This window comes from Tenrec ecaudatus, chromosome 4, assembly GCF_050624435.1.
Source record: "Tenrec ecaudatus isolate mTenEca1 chromosome 4, mTenEca1.hap1, whole genome shotgun sequence".
Lineage (NCBI taxonomy): Eukaryota > Metazoa > Chordata > Mammalia > Afrosoricida > Tenrecidae > Tenrec > Tenrec ecaudatus.
The window spans coordinates 151,347,229-151,359,721 of NC_134533.1; the positions used below are offsets into that span (position 1 = coordinate 151,347,229).

At 39.0% G+C, this 12,493-nt stretch overlaps 1 pseudogene; it reads right to left on the bottom strand.

Moving 5' to 3' along the window:
• LOC142446080 (malate dehydrogenase, cytoplasmic pseudogene) overlaps positions 1-12,493 on the bottom strand; it is a 158,947-nt pseudogene that overhangs the window by 62,151 nt on the left and 84,303 nt on the right.

A 12,493-nucleotide genomic window follows, 5' to 3' on the forward strand; every position in this document is an offset into this window, starting at 1 on the left:
CTGCAAACCTGTCTGCTTTCCCAATTCACTTTTTGAAAAAAAAAAAAACAATTCACTTTAAAAAAAAAACAACTCAGTTTTGTGTAAGGAACAATTTTTCTGACCGGTTCCTTTTAAGCATCTCAAAGGTTCTTTAACTAGTGAATGACTGGGGCATATATGTAACCGTGGACACATACATGCAGAATAAACCATTTTAAAAGTCCAGATCGTCTAATGAGATGATAATAATCAAAGCAGTGTTAAAGTAATAGTGATCAGGAGAGTCCATGCAGGAAGGGGTGCCGACCAGGTAGTGGAATCTATAGGTCACTGAGCTCAATCTAAAAGGAGTCATGAAGGGGTAAAGACATTTGATGATGCCTAGCACATCTCCTTTTATCCGCTGGAGGTCATTAGCACATATATTACTATTGATCCTAGAAGTTATCACCTTATGGTCACCAATCAACTGTGATTTGCAGATAAATGACTAATATTTATTGAAACCTTTATGTGAAGTACTGTGTGAACAGCAATATTTTCTGTAATCTTCACAATAAGTATGAGATAACCTCCAAACCAAACCCACTCCCTTTGTGTAGATGTTGACTTGTATTAGTAACCCTACAGGACAAAGGAAAACTGTTCTTGAGCATTTGTGAGGTTGCAAATCTTTATGAGAGCAGATGTCATCTTGGGATCCACAGGATTTCCGTTGGTTGGTATTCAGAAGTAGATCAGCAGGCCTTTGCCCTTAGACTGGAAGATCCACTGAACCCTATTCAGCATCATAGCAACTTGGAAGCCTCCACTGATTTGTAGGAGGAGGCTATAGAAGAGGTGGATTGGAAGACTAAACTTACTCTTTATATTTGCATTATAGTTTGAGTGAAGGTTAACAGAGCATAATCATTTTCAATTCAATAGTTTATACATGTAAATATACATTAAATACAATGTCACAATTCATTGTTGCAATCCCCTCAATGTAATTGCACTCTTCCTCCTTTCTCCCTAGGTTTCCGGACTCCATTGGCCATTCCACCAGGGCTTCCTGCCTTCCGATCTTTGATTATGTGCTCAGAGTGTTGTTGTTCGGGGCTTATATGGTTTATTGTACTGAGGAGTACATTCCTCCTTGCTATTAATAGTCACTTTTTAGGTCTTTCTAAGGCTTGGGTTGAAAGGTGATCTTTAGGGGTGGGTTTAATTCCAGGCTTGCAGAGTTTGTAAGGGCCATTCTCAAGAATCCTTATCAGAACAGTAAGCCAACTCTTCTTTATGTTTTTGAATTCTGTTTTACTTTCCCCCCCCCCCCACCCTCTTCCCATGACGATCTTTTGTGATGTTGATCAGAATGGTAGATAGTGAATATGTGGATGGGAATTGAACTTGGGTCTCCTGCATGGAGAGGGAAATTCTGCGAATGAACTTCCATTGCCTCACATTTGATTCACTGTAAAAAACAGCCATCTTCCCCTCCCCAAACTCTGGCATTCAACACTCCCTTAACTTACTTTAACTTTCCTCTATAGTATAAATCACCATCTGACTTAGTTTGTCTTTACCTACATGAAATCTTCTGTCATTAAAATGTAAACTTCATCATGGTGGGGTTTTGCTTGGCTCATTGCCATATTGTAGCAGCTGTTGAATGAATTAATGAATTTGCACTCTCAGTAGCAGTTTACCAGGCTCCATCTCATCAATCATTTTGAGGAATGTATTCTTACATCAAAATTCTGCTCTAAAAAGTAATTCGCTATAGAAAATAATTCCATAAACAAAAGCAAAAAGACAAAAAAACGAACATTTAAAATTGTTTTTATATTTGACCAAACAACTTAAGGGGTGTACAACACAATCTTTCTGATTCATATAATTACCAAAGGTTTTGGAGAAATTGAAGCACGCTGAACATTTTCAAAATTCAGCAACATTCCGATGTGTCCCTATAGATTGTTCCTGCTTCCATCTGCCCAGCTCTGCTCTGGTTTGTCTGAGTCTCTCGTCATCCCACCCTTCCAACAGTGGCAGTGTAAGATGCGGGAGGTGTGGAATCTGTTTGATAGTGACCTCCAAAGGAGTCTCTGTTTGTCAGATGACTTGGAGTCTTATTTCAGCTTAATGGAAGATGGGCCTTCCAGGTAATATTAAAGAAAATATAGAAAGGCAAGCACAAATAATCTTTTTCCTTAATGCGTAGAAAGAGACCACCCCTTCACCAATTCTCTGGCAGGGGAAGATGAGAGAAAGGCTTCTTGCTTGCTTTTTAAGGTCCTCAACTTTCACACTTGTGAAGCGGAAGTAGGAGCGGGCAAGGAGTCAAATATCAAGAGATGACTGATGCAATTGTAAAAGTGGGTAAGTGCAGTCCTGTTCAAGTCCATCAACTGGATGTAAACTGAAGGCTTCTCTGACCCATGTAGCTGTGGAAGCTGCTGGACGGAAAACAGATGACAAAGCAGGAAGGCCAACGGCTGGTGAATACAGAAGTAAATGAACCCAAGGTCAACAGCCTGCTGACGGCTCCCGGGATTGGCAGCCGGCACAATAGGAGATCAACAAGCCAGATGCAGGATCCATATCCTGCAGAAGGTGAAGGGGCAAAAGAGAATTCTGCTCTGCTCAGGGTCTCTCTTACAAAGGGAGTTACCTCAAAGGAGGTATTATCAGGCTGCAACCTGAATGATAGGTTGGGTTCCATCCCTGCCTTTCCTCCAATATGTCTAGTTGAAATGACCGCTAACCATCACACCGAGATAGGTGAATAAAGATGACAAGTGACATGATGATAGCCCAAGAGTAGAGTTGGAGAGTCAGACATTCCTCTAGACCAGCGATTCTCAACCTGTGGGTCGCGACCCCTTTAGGGGTCACATGACCCTTTCACAGGGGTTACCTCAGACCATCAGAAAACACCTATTTCTGATGGTCTTAACTGAGACACCACTTCTCTATCCATGTCCAGGTGGGTCCGCCCACATGCAGATATGCCTACATATGGGTCCAAGGTGTGCAGACTGTTACCCATGCTGCACCATGCTTCAAGACAAAATTTCATTTATGTGCTATTAGAAATAAATATTTCACAATATGTATGTTGTTTTTATGATTTATCACAATGCTTTAATTATGTTCAATTTGTATCATTGAAAATGCATCCCACATATCAGACATTTACATGGTGATTCATAGCAGTAGCAAAATTACAGCTGGGAAGCAGCAATGAAAATAATTTTATGGTTGGGGGCTCACCATACGATGAGAAACTGTATTAAACAGTCATGGTATTAGGAAGGTTGAGAACCACTGCTCTCGATCCAGCTGAAAGAGAATACCTTCTCCATACCTGTGCCCAATGCAATACATTGTTTTCTTGACTGCTGTTTCCATAGGTATTAATTATTCATCGAAGTAGAATGAAATTCCTGGCAACCTCAATATCTTTGCTATTTATTATGCAAGTTTGGTCCAAAATAACAATCTTGGTTTTGTTTTCTATATGTTCAGAAAGGAACCCTGCCGGTGCTGTTGGGTAAACACTGCCCTGGTAATGGTAAGGCTCGTCGGGGAAAAGGTAAGACTATCTGCTCCTGTAACGGGTTTGCAGGCGTCCTCAAACGTGGCCAGCGGGCCACATGTGGCCCACTGAAGACATTTATCTGGCCCGCTGGGTGTTTCTGCCTCGTTTGTTTTTTTTACTTCAAAATAAGATATGTGAAGTGTGCATAGGAATTTGTTCATAAATTTTTTTAAAACTATAGCCTGGTCCTCCAACGGGTCTGAGGGACAGTGAACTGGCCCTCTGTTTAAAAGTTTGAGGACCCCTGGAGCCTTGGAAAACCTATAGATGTTCACTAGGAGTAGAAATTGAGTTGATCACAGTGGTTTTTTAAGGTTATGTTCAGATATGGCCCATATAACAGCTGAAGCCTTTTACTTTTGGTAGTAAGTACTACAAGTCAGAAGGCAGGTTCTGGCAACTCCATGTCTCAGGTTGCTCAATAGTTTTCCTGCCTCCTGATGTCCTATTCCTCTTCATAATAAAGGACCTCATAAAGCTCATGAAAAATTTCCATTATTTTTAAATTCCATTTTTTCTGCAAATGTTTGTAGCACCCTCATAAAATTCACCCTCTCAGATTACTTGTTTAGTATTTGGATTGAGTACATGCTGAATAAATATTTGAATAAAAAATGAATAAATAATTTCCCAAATAGCATGCATATGATATATTTAAAATTAGTAGTAGGCTTATTATAACAACAAAATAGGGGTGAGAAACAGCAAAAGCATATATATTAGATTATTGGGGAAAAACATAACGATAAACATGACTTTTCTCTAACCATGTAGTAAAGTAGTTCCCTTCCACTATTCCCTCTTACAGCATTGTATTCCACTCAATCCCAACATGGAATCGTATGTATTCATACACGCACATACTAGTTACTAGTATAATTTTAATCCCTCATCATATTAGAATAACCTCCTCTTGAAGAGGTATATTTACCATCCTTGTCTTTGTATTTCTAGTACCAAGAACAGGGCTTGTTATGTAGTTGAGGTTCAGTAAAGCTTTGTTGACTAGATGAATTACAATAAAGCATAAAGCAAGCATATCATGTCAGATTCCTGCTGTGCGTTTTATTTGTTAAATGCATATAAAATAATAAGTATTTGGTGGTTTCAATTTATTCTTTTTCTCATTACACTTGTGTATAAAAAAGATTCATAGGAGTTTACCCAAATAAATACCTGTTTCTCAAATTTGAACTGTCTCGTCAATGATTACTTTGACAGGATTTACTAGTAAAAATAACTTCTCATGTTTTAAGTAGCATAGAAGGCAAATGGAATTTGCCTGGTAATTTTATCATTCTTCACAGTTTTAAAAAGTCATTTTTATGTTTGTCAAATTATATTTTACTGAAAATCACGTTACAACAGTGGGTTTACTCAGAGCACTATACAAATGAAGGGAGCCCCCGTGGCACTGTCAGGTAAGTGCTGGGTTGCTAACCATAAAGTTGGTGGTTCAGGTTCACCAACCACTTTTGGGGAGAAAGACGAGGCTGCCTGCTCCTGTAATCGTTCACTGGCTCAGGAAGTCATACCGCGTTGCTATGGATTGGAATTAACTAGATAGCAGTGGGTTCCATGTGGTATATAAACGAGAGCACACAAATAAGAAAGAAGAACCAGCCCTTGCAGTGTCTTGTTTCATACCTACAAGGGGTCACCCCCCACCACCACACCCCCCAAAACCAGGAAAAGTTCCGCTGAGTGGAGCTTTCATAAGTACACATTTTTCCCCACTTGATGAGCATCGCAACTTGCTCTGAGCTAGTGCACGCAGGTGAGTCGCCTGGGAAGGTTCTGTGATCACAGTGACTTTCTGTAAAAGCATTTTCTCTCAAACCTCATTTTTGTGTGTGCGGTGGCCAATTTCAGAGAACAGCAGGCAGCTGTGAAATTGTGTCTCCTGCTCAGGAAAAATGCCACAGAAGCTGCTGTGATGTTGAACACAGCTTACAAGGACAGCGCTATGCGGAACACTCAGGTGTCAGGAGTGTCTTTCTCATTTCAAAAAAGACGAAATGTCGATTGATGACAAGCCTCATTCTGGATGTCTGTCAACTTCCCGAACAGACAAAAATGTTGCTAAAATGTGTGCACTTGAACTTGAAGACCATCGAACGATGGGCGACGTTATGGACTACCCTGGAGTTTGGCTGAGTGAGTTTGAAAGGAAGATTTGGAATGAGAAGGGTTGCTGCGAAATTTGTGCCTTGGGTCCACTGTCTTTGAAAGAACAGCTCTGAAAGAAACCAGGGTTTTTTCCCCCAAGGTCATTACCGGTGATGAGACAAGGTGCTATTCTTCAGCCAATGGTAGAGCTCATCATTACTTCACCCCAAAAAAACTCATCAAGTGAAATCAAAGATCGAGATGATGCTCATTTTTTTAATGTGATTTGGATAGTGCATTTAGAGTTCATTCCCCCTGGTCAGAGGGTTAACCAAGCTTTCTATTTAGAGGTTCTGAAAAGATTGTGTAACAGGGTGTGACAAAAGAGACCTGATTTATGGCAGATGGGGGACTGGCTTCGGCACCACGTCAATGCACCTGCTCATGTAGTCATCTCAGTGCATCAGTTTTGAGCCAAAATACCACATCCCACTCTTGCCCCATGCACCGTACTTACCTGACCTCTCTCTGTGCACCTTCTTTTTGTTTCTGCGAATGAAGAGGGACACAAAAGCCATTTGACAATGTAGAAAAGGTGAAGGAAAAAAATGAGGGAGGTGTCGTCAGCCATCCAAACAGATGAGTTTGAAAAATGTTTTTAAGAATGGAATTGCAGATTTGACAAATGTATTAACTGTAATTTGTACTTTGAAGGTGATAAAGTTGTTTTACAAAAAAATTAAAATACTTGGCTTTGAAAAAAAATCCATTATGGGTGGGGAGATACTCCCTCACACTTAGAAGTAACCATTTGGCATTAAGTTGGTTCCTACTCAAAGAAATCCTACAGGACAGGGTCGAGCTGGCCAAATGGTTCCCAAGGCTGTGGCCTTTGTGGGAGCAAACTATCACGCCTCTTTCTCACACAGTGGCTCAGGGTCTCACATTGCCCGACCCTTCAGTTTGCGGCTCAGTGCTTAACCACTTCACCTGGACTAAGGCCCCGACTTACATAGATGATGGTATGAAATACACTAATGGGAGAATATAATTCATGAGGAAGGAGCTATTTGAAAAATATTGTTGGATAGGGCTCAGTGGCATCGCCTCCTAACTGTAGACTTTCAGGGATTAAGGACAGGAGACTCCTGACGTCCTACGTGAATGCATGGCAGGTGCAGGAGGGAGAGCCCTTGCAGGTGTGCCCTTGCTCAAACACTGTCGAGCTTCCTGTGGACACGCACAACTGTGCCAGAGCTCAGGATCCAAAAGAGGCCTCAGACATGTATGGGGGTGGGGTGAGTATTACAATGTTGCTGCCATAAATTGAAGGCAGTGGTGGGGACAGCGAGACAAATGCTGTCATTTCACAAAGAAATACCATCTGTTCATTTCTAAGTAATTTTGACACATCTATACCTAGCTTATAAATGAGCCTTGGGTTATTTATGGTATATTATAAATCAATGTTTTTCTTCTAGAAATATTTACCTGAGTGATTATACAGAAATTATTTCTACTTTAAGTGTTAGACTTTGACTTAGATTCCCAGAAAGATCCCTATTATGAAGTGTTGTTTAGAAGTTTACATTTTGGCTACAGTTAGTAACGTGTCTAGGTCCACAGCACTTGCATCACTTAGTAATCCCGAGGCCAGTCCTTTCTGTTTTAAAAGAGACCTAAGCATGTGCAGAAATGTACATAAGTTTTTTTTCTTGATAAGCAAAAGCCTGAAAAATACCCAAATACATATCATGCCTACAACAGGCAGGGAATGTATTAGAAATTCATATAATTTGACACTCTATGTCACTGAAAATCAATGAAGCCCAACTCACGAGATGCTGAAGGGGGCGGGGGAATCATGAGAGAAGATGTGTTCAAAATATCATAATGTATTTAAACTGCAAAAACAGGCAGAGATCAACAGCACATAACTAAGACATACAGATACAAGTATGCTTCAAAAATTCTGTTGCCCTTTTATTCTGTTTCCACAACTTTTAAATCCCCTTTTAATGTGGTGCCACTAGAAAGAGAAGCAAAGGAATCATCATCACAATTTAAAAAATAATGGCTTTCTAGGAGGGTAAAGGGGAACGGCATCAGGAAGGAGCTTCCAAGACCTTGTAAACATTGTATTTCTTCCGCTCTGTGAAAAGTACATGGGGGTTTATTTTACGATTATCCTTTAAAGTGTCACTATGAAATAATGTTAGTTGGAAAAGAGAAAGAAAACTGAGAGCATTCTGAAACATAAAAATGTATATTAACCTGACACTATTTGTAAACGTTCAGCACAAATAGACACGAGCCTGGCTCTTGCTTGTTCTATTGGTTGAGCACACGTATGCACGATGACACACTGAATGCTGTGCTACACCATTAGTGTTCCATCTGTGAGGATTTGCCTTTTGGAAATTGAGTCAGAATTCATACTTCAGACTGCAACCTTTGATCGTCACCAACAGATGCTTCAAGTCCTTTCCCTGTCAGCAAGTTATTAATAGAACCGTCCACTAATCTTGACGCAACATTCCTCTTCATATAAACCAGTTTCTATGATTATTTGCTCAACATAAGTGTTGAGCAAGTATGGGGAGAGGATGCAATCCTAATGCACACCTTTCTTGATTTTAAATCATACAGTATTTCCATCTTCTGTTCACACGCTACTCCTTGATCCAGGTACCAGTTCCACATGAGCACTGGCAAGTGTTCTGGGCTTCCCATTCTTCTCAAGGCTATCTGTAGTTTCTGATGGTTTGCAGAGCTGAATGCCTTTGCATAACCAATAAAGCACAAGTAAACCTCCTTCTGGTATACTCTGATTTGAATCAGGATCCATCTGACATCAGGCATGATCTCTCTTGTTCTGAATCCAGCCTGAACTTCTGGCCATGCCCGGTTAATGCACGGCTGCAATCTTTGTCGGATGATCTGCAGCAAATTTTTTCTGGGGTGTGGTATCAATGATATTGTGTTGTAGTTTGAGTAGTCTGTTGGGTCACCTTGCTTGGAATGGGCACAAATCTAGACTCTTCCGGTCAATTGGCCAATTAGCTGACTTCCAAATTCCCTGGCCTGGACGAGTGAGTGCGTCCAGTGCTTCCTCAGCCTGTTGAAATATTTCCACTGGAATCCCATCAATTCCAGAGCCTTGTTTTTGGCTAATGCTGTCAGCACAGCTTGCGCTGTTTTCCCTCAGCACGTGTTTCTCGCGCACGTGAACGGTGACATGTCAGCTGGCTCTTCGGGGCACAGTGTCTCAGCGTTCTTTCTATCCTCCTTTGATGCTCCCTGCGTCATTCAGCATTTTCTCCATGAAATATTTCAGATTTCAACTTGAGGTTTCAGTTTCTTCCTTCATTCCTTCGGTCTCAGATATAGTAAGCGTGTCCTTCCCTTTTAGTTTTCTAGTTCTAGGACTTTGCACATTTTATCATAATATCTTTGGCTTTGCCTTCTCAAGCTTCCCTTTGAAATATTTTCTACTCAGTTCCTTGACTTCATCGTTGCTCCCGTTTGCTACTTTAAGATTCAGAGGAAATTTCAGTCTCTTCTGACATCCACTTTGACTTTTTTCTTTCTTTCCTGTCTTAATGACATTTTGCTTTCTTCATAATAATGGTCTTGATGTCCTCCCACGACTTACCAACCCTTCTGTCATTAGTATTCAGTGAATCAAATCTGCTCTTGAGATGCTTTTGAAATTCAGGCGGCATAGACTATTTTGACTCTTGTGGAGTTGTTGAATTTTCTTCCACTTTATCCTGATCTTACATATGAACAATTGATGTCTGTTCCACAGTGAGCCCTTGTCTCAGTTTTAGCTGCTGATTTTGGGCCTTTCCCTCATATCTTCCTGCTCACATGGTCAATTTAATTTCTGTGTATTCCATCTGGGGACATACATGTGTATAGTCACTTTTTGTGTTGTTTTAAAAAGTTATTTACCATAACTAAGTCATTGAAAGAATTTTTCAAATTCTTCCTCACTAGCTTTTTTAATTGCTGCATAAATGTGAATAAGAGTGGTATTGATTGGCTCCTGGGAAGAAGATAGATATACTCCCATCACAAATAGCATTGTACTTCATGATTCATTTTCAAGTTTGTGACAATGGATGCCATGCCATTGGTCTTGCTTCTGTTATCCCTGGAAGAGCAAGTCATATGATTTCTGATAAAATGGCCAACACCCGTCCAGTTCATCTCACTAATGCCTCGGATATAAATCTTTTTTGCGTTCCATTTCATTTTTTGACAACTTATAAATTTCTATCATGTGAACTCCAATTTCATGACTTTAAAAAGAAGTTGCTATTCACTAATAATTAAATATAAAATATAGAAATGTAACAAAATAATTTAAATCCCTTCACAGGCGCTGGAGTGGAAAGAATCTGGATTTTTGTCTCTGGATTATTGATTTTGAGCAAGACAGGTTTTGTTGCTCTATCTTCAGTTTTATCCTCTTGATCTGTTAGGGCAATTACTGAGAAAAGATGAAGCTAAATAACCTGAATATCAATAGACTGCATATGAAAAGAATCTAGAGTAAAATTAAAAAATCTACATTTACAGTTCCTGAGGCATTCTCACTAGCTGTGTATTTTTGGATAAATATATTTTAGTTCTGTGACAATGGTTTCCTCGGGGTGCTGGGGGAGGGGAAGGGAGAAGTCAAATATTGTTACAATTAACCGATGAAGTATGTAAAAATGCTTCTAAAACCATTCTATTTCTGATTCCGGAAGCCTATGTGTGCCGAGGAAGACGCGAGAGCAGGCAGCGTGTCCCTTAGTTGCATGTAGGTCACTGTGAGTCCAAACCAGCTCAGGGGTGCCAACAACTGTTCAAGGTGTGCTTTCATGTGGACCCATGTTATAGATCTCTTCTCATGCTGCAATTAAGCATGAGTCAGTTGAATGAGAAAGTCTGAGAAATAAGCATGAAAGATGAGAAGTAAGCGTGAATCAGTTGAATGAGAAATATGTAAAACAAAATGCAACAATTGACTGCCGGTGCACTGCTGGCTGTACGCATCTCAAGATACCCAATCCATTATGAGGTTTTTAAACTTTTGCTATTTGGTATTTATTTGATAGCACTTCCTCTCTGTACTCTGTACAAACTCTTTAAATCTTACTAAAGCTATCCAGAGTCCCCAGTTCTGCTTCACTCTCATGTCACTGTCTACTTTATCACACCCCTGGAACCCTTGACCTGAAGTTAGAAAATAAAAAAATAAAATAAACTGTCATCAAGGATTGAATCAATCAGTAGAGACTATGGCATATACATCACCTAAATTACCCACCTTCAATTATATTTTCTTTGGCACAATTCAAATGGTCCAAGGACTTTTGTTTAAGACATGTCATTTAACTTTAAACTTGAATTTGTGGGATTTATTTGTACACAATATTCACTAATGCTGAAAGAAATCATTAGTCCTTGTCTGATGCCTTCAGTGGGGTGATTTCAAAGCACAGCTTGCCTTAAATCCTCCATGCCATAGCTTTGCTTCTGTGTCTCTGTCCATCTTTCTTCATGACATTGTCGTTCTCTGTAGACTACCATAGGCTATTTATTTCCACTGAACCACACAGGTTCCCTTTTAAAGGGCAAGAACACTACTGTACCTGGGTGTACAATAAGCAAGTACAGACACAACCTTTCAGGATGGCAATTTTCCAGTAAATTCTGTGTGTTAACAACCTCCAGTTTTCAACTCCTAACATGGACCTCACTGTACTCTCTATTTCCTGCTCTTTAAATAGCTGGGCCTTGTTTCTCATTCCTGCTCTTTGGACATAGTGTTCCTCTAACCTTATCTGGCTAGTGGTTTTACTTCACCCTTTAAAAACTTTTCATTCTCATTTCAAATGTAACTTCTTAGATAAAACTGTACCTGTCCGTCTGGTCTCTCAATTAACCACCCAACCTTGAGTTGGACAAAGGAGCACCATGTCTTCATTTGCATCTTCTAGAGCCCCTATCAGGACTGCAAATTATTGCTTTCAAATAAATCATATTCTCATAGTAAAACGCTAATGAACAATACTACATATGAAAAGTAAAAATACAATATTGTTCATAAATATTTAAGATAATTTTTAATGGTTATCAACTTATACATTTATAGAAGTATAGAGAAAATATATCAAAATGAGCATTAAATAGTTATGGTAGTATACTTAGTGCTTTTGTTCTTATTTTTATGATTCTTATATTTCCTATTTATTTTGTGATAAACTGTCATTATTAACAGAAAAAGTAAGTTATTTTTAGAGGTTAATTTGTTTCAGTTTTAATAGTTTCCAAAATGACCTTTCTCATATATGTATATATATATAGAATGCTATTTAGCAAGCTTATAATAAGAGGTTACATCATTGATTAAAGTTAAAAAAAGAAAATTGCAAAACTTAAATGGAAACAAAAGTACAATTTAGATAGCTGCTCTTTTTTCTCAAAATAAGTGTCTTAAAAGGCATAATTATAGTGCCATATTTAATGTTCTGTAAGCAATTTGAATGCACTATAAAGAATAAAAATTATAAAGCCCATGAATCATCAAAACATTAAGAAGATAAATCTTAGAAACAAGTCATTCTGTTCTCATTGTTGTTAAACATATGAAGCTTATTATAATATGGATGTCCACAGTTTTAGAGCAAATAATTATTTATTAAATATGAATTGGGCATAATAATAACATACTGTGGGATTCAAAGAATGGAAAATAAATTTAGAAAATTAATGAGAAACCTCACAACCTAAAAGATAATAAAAATCTATAAGAAGGAT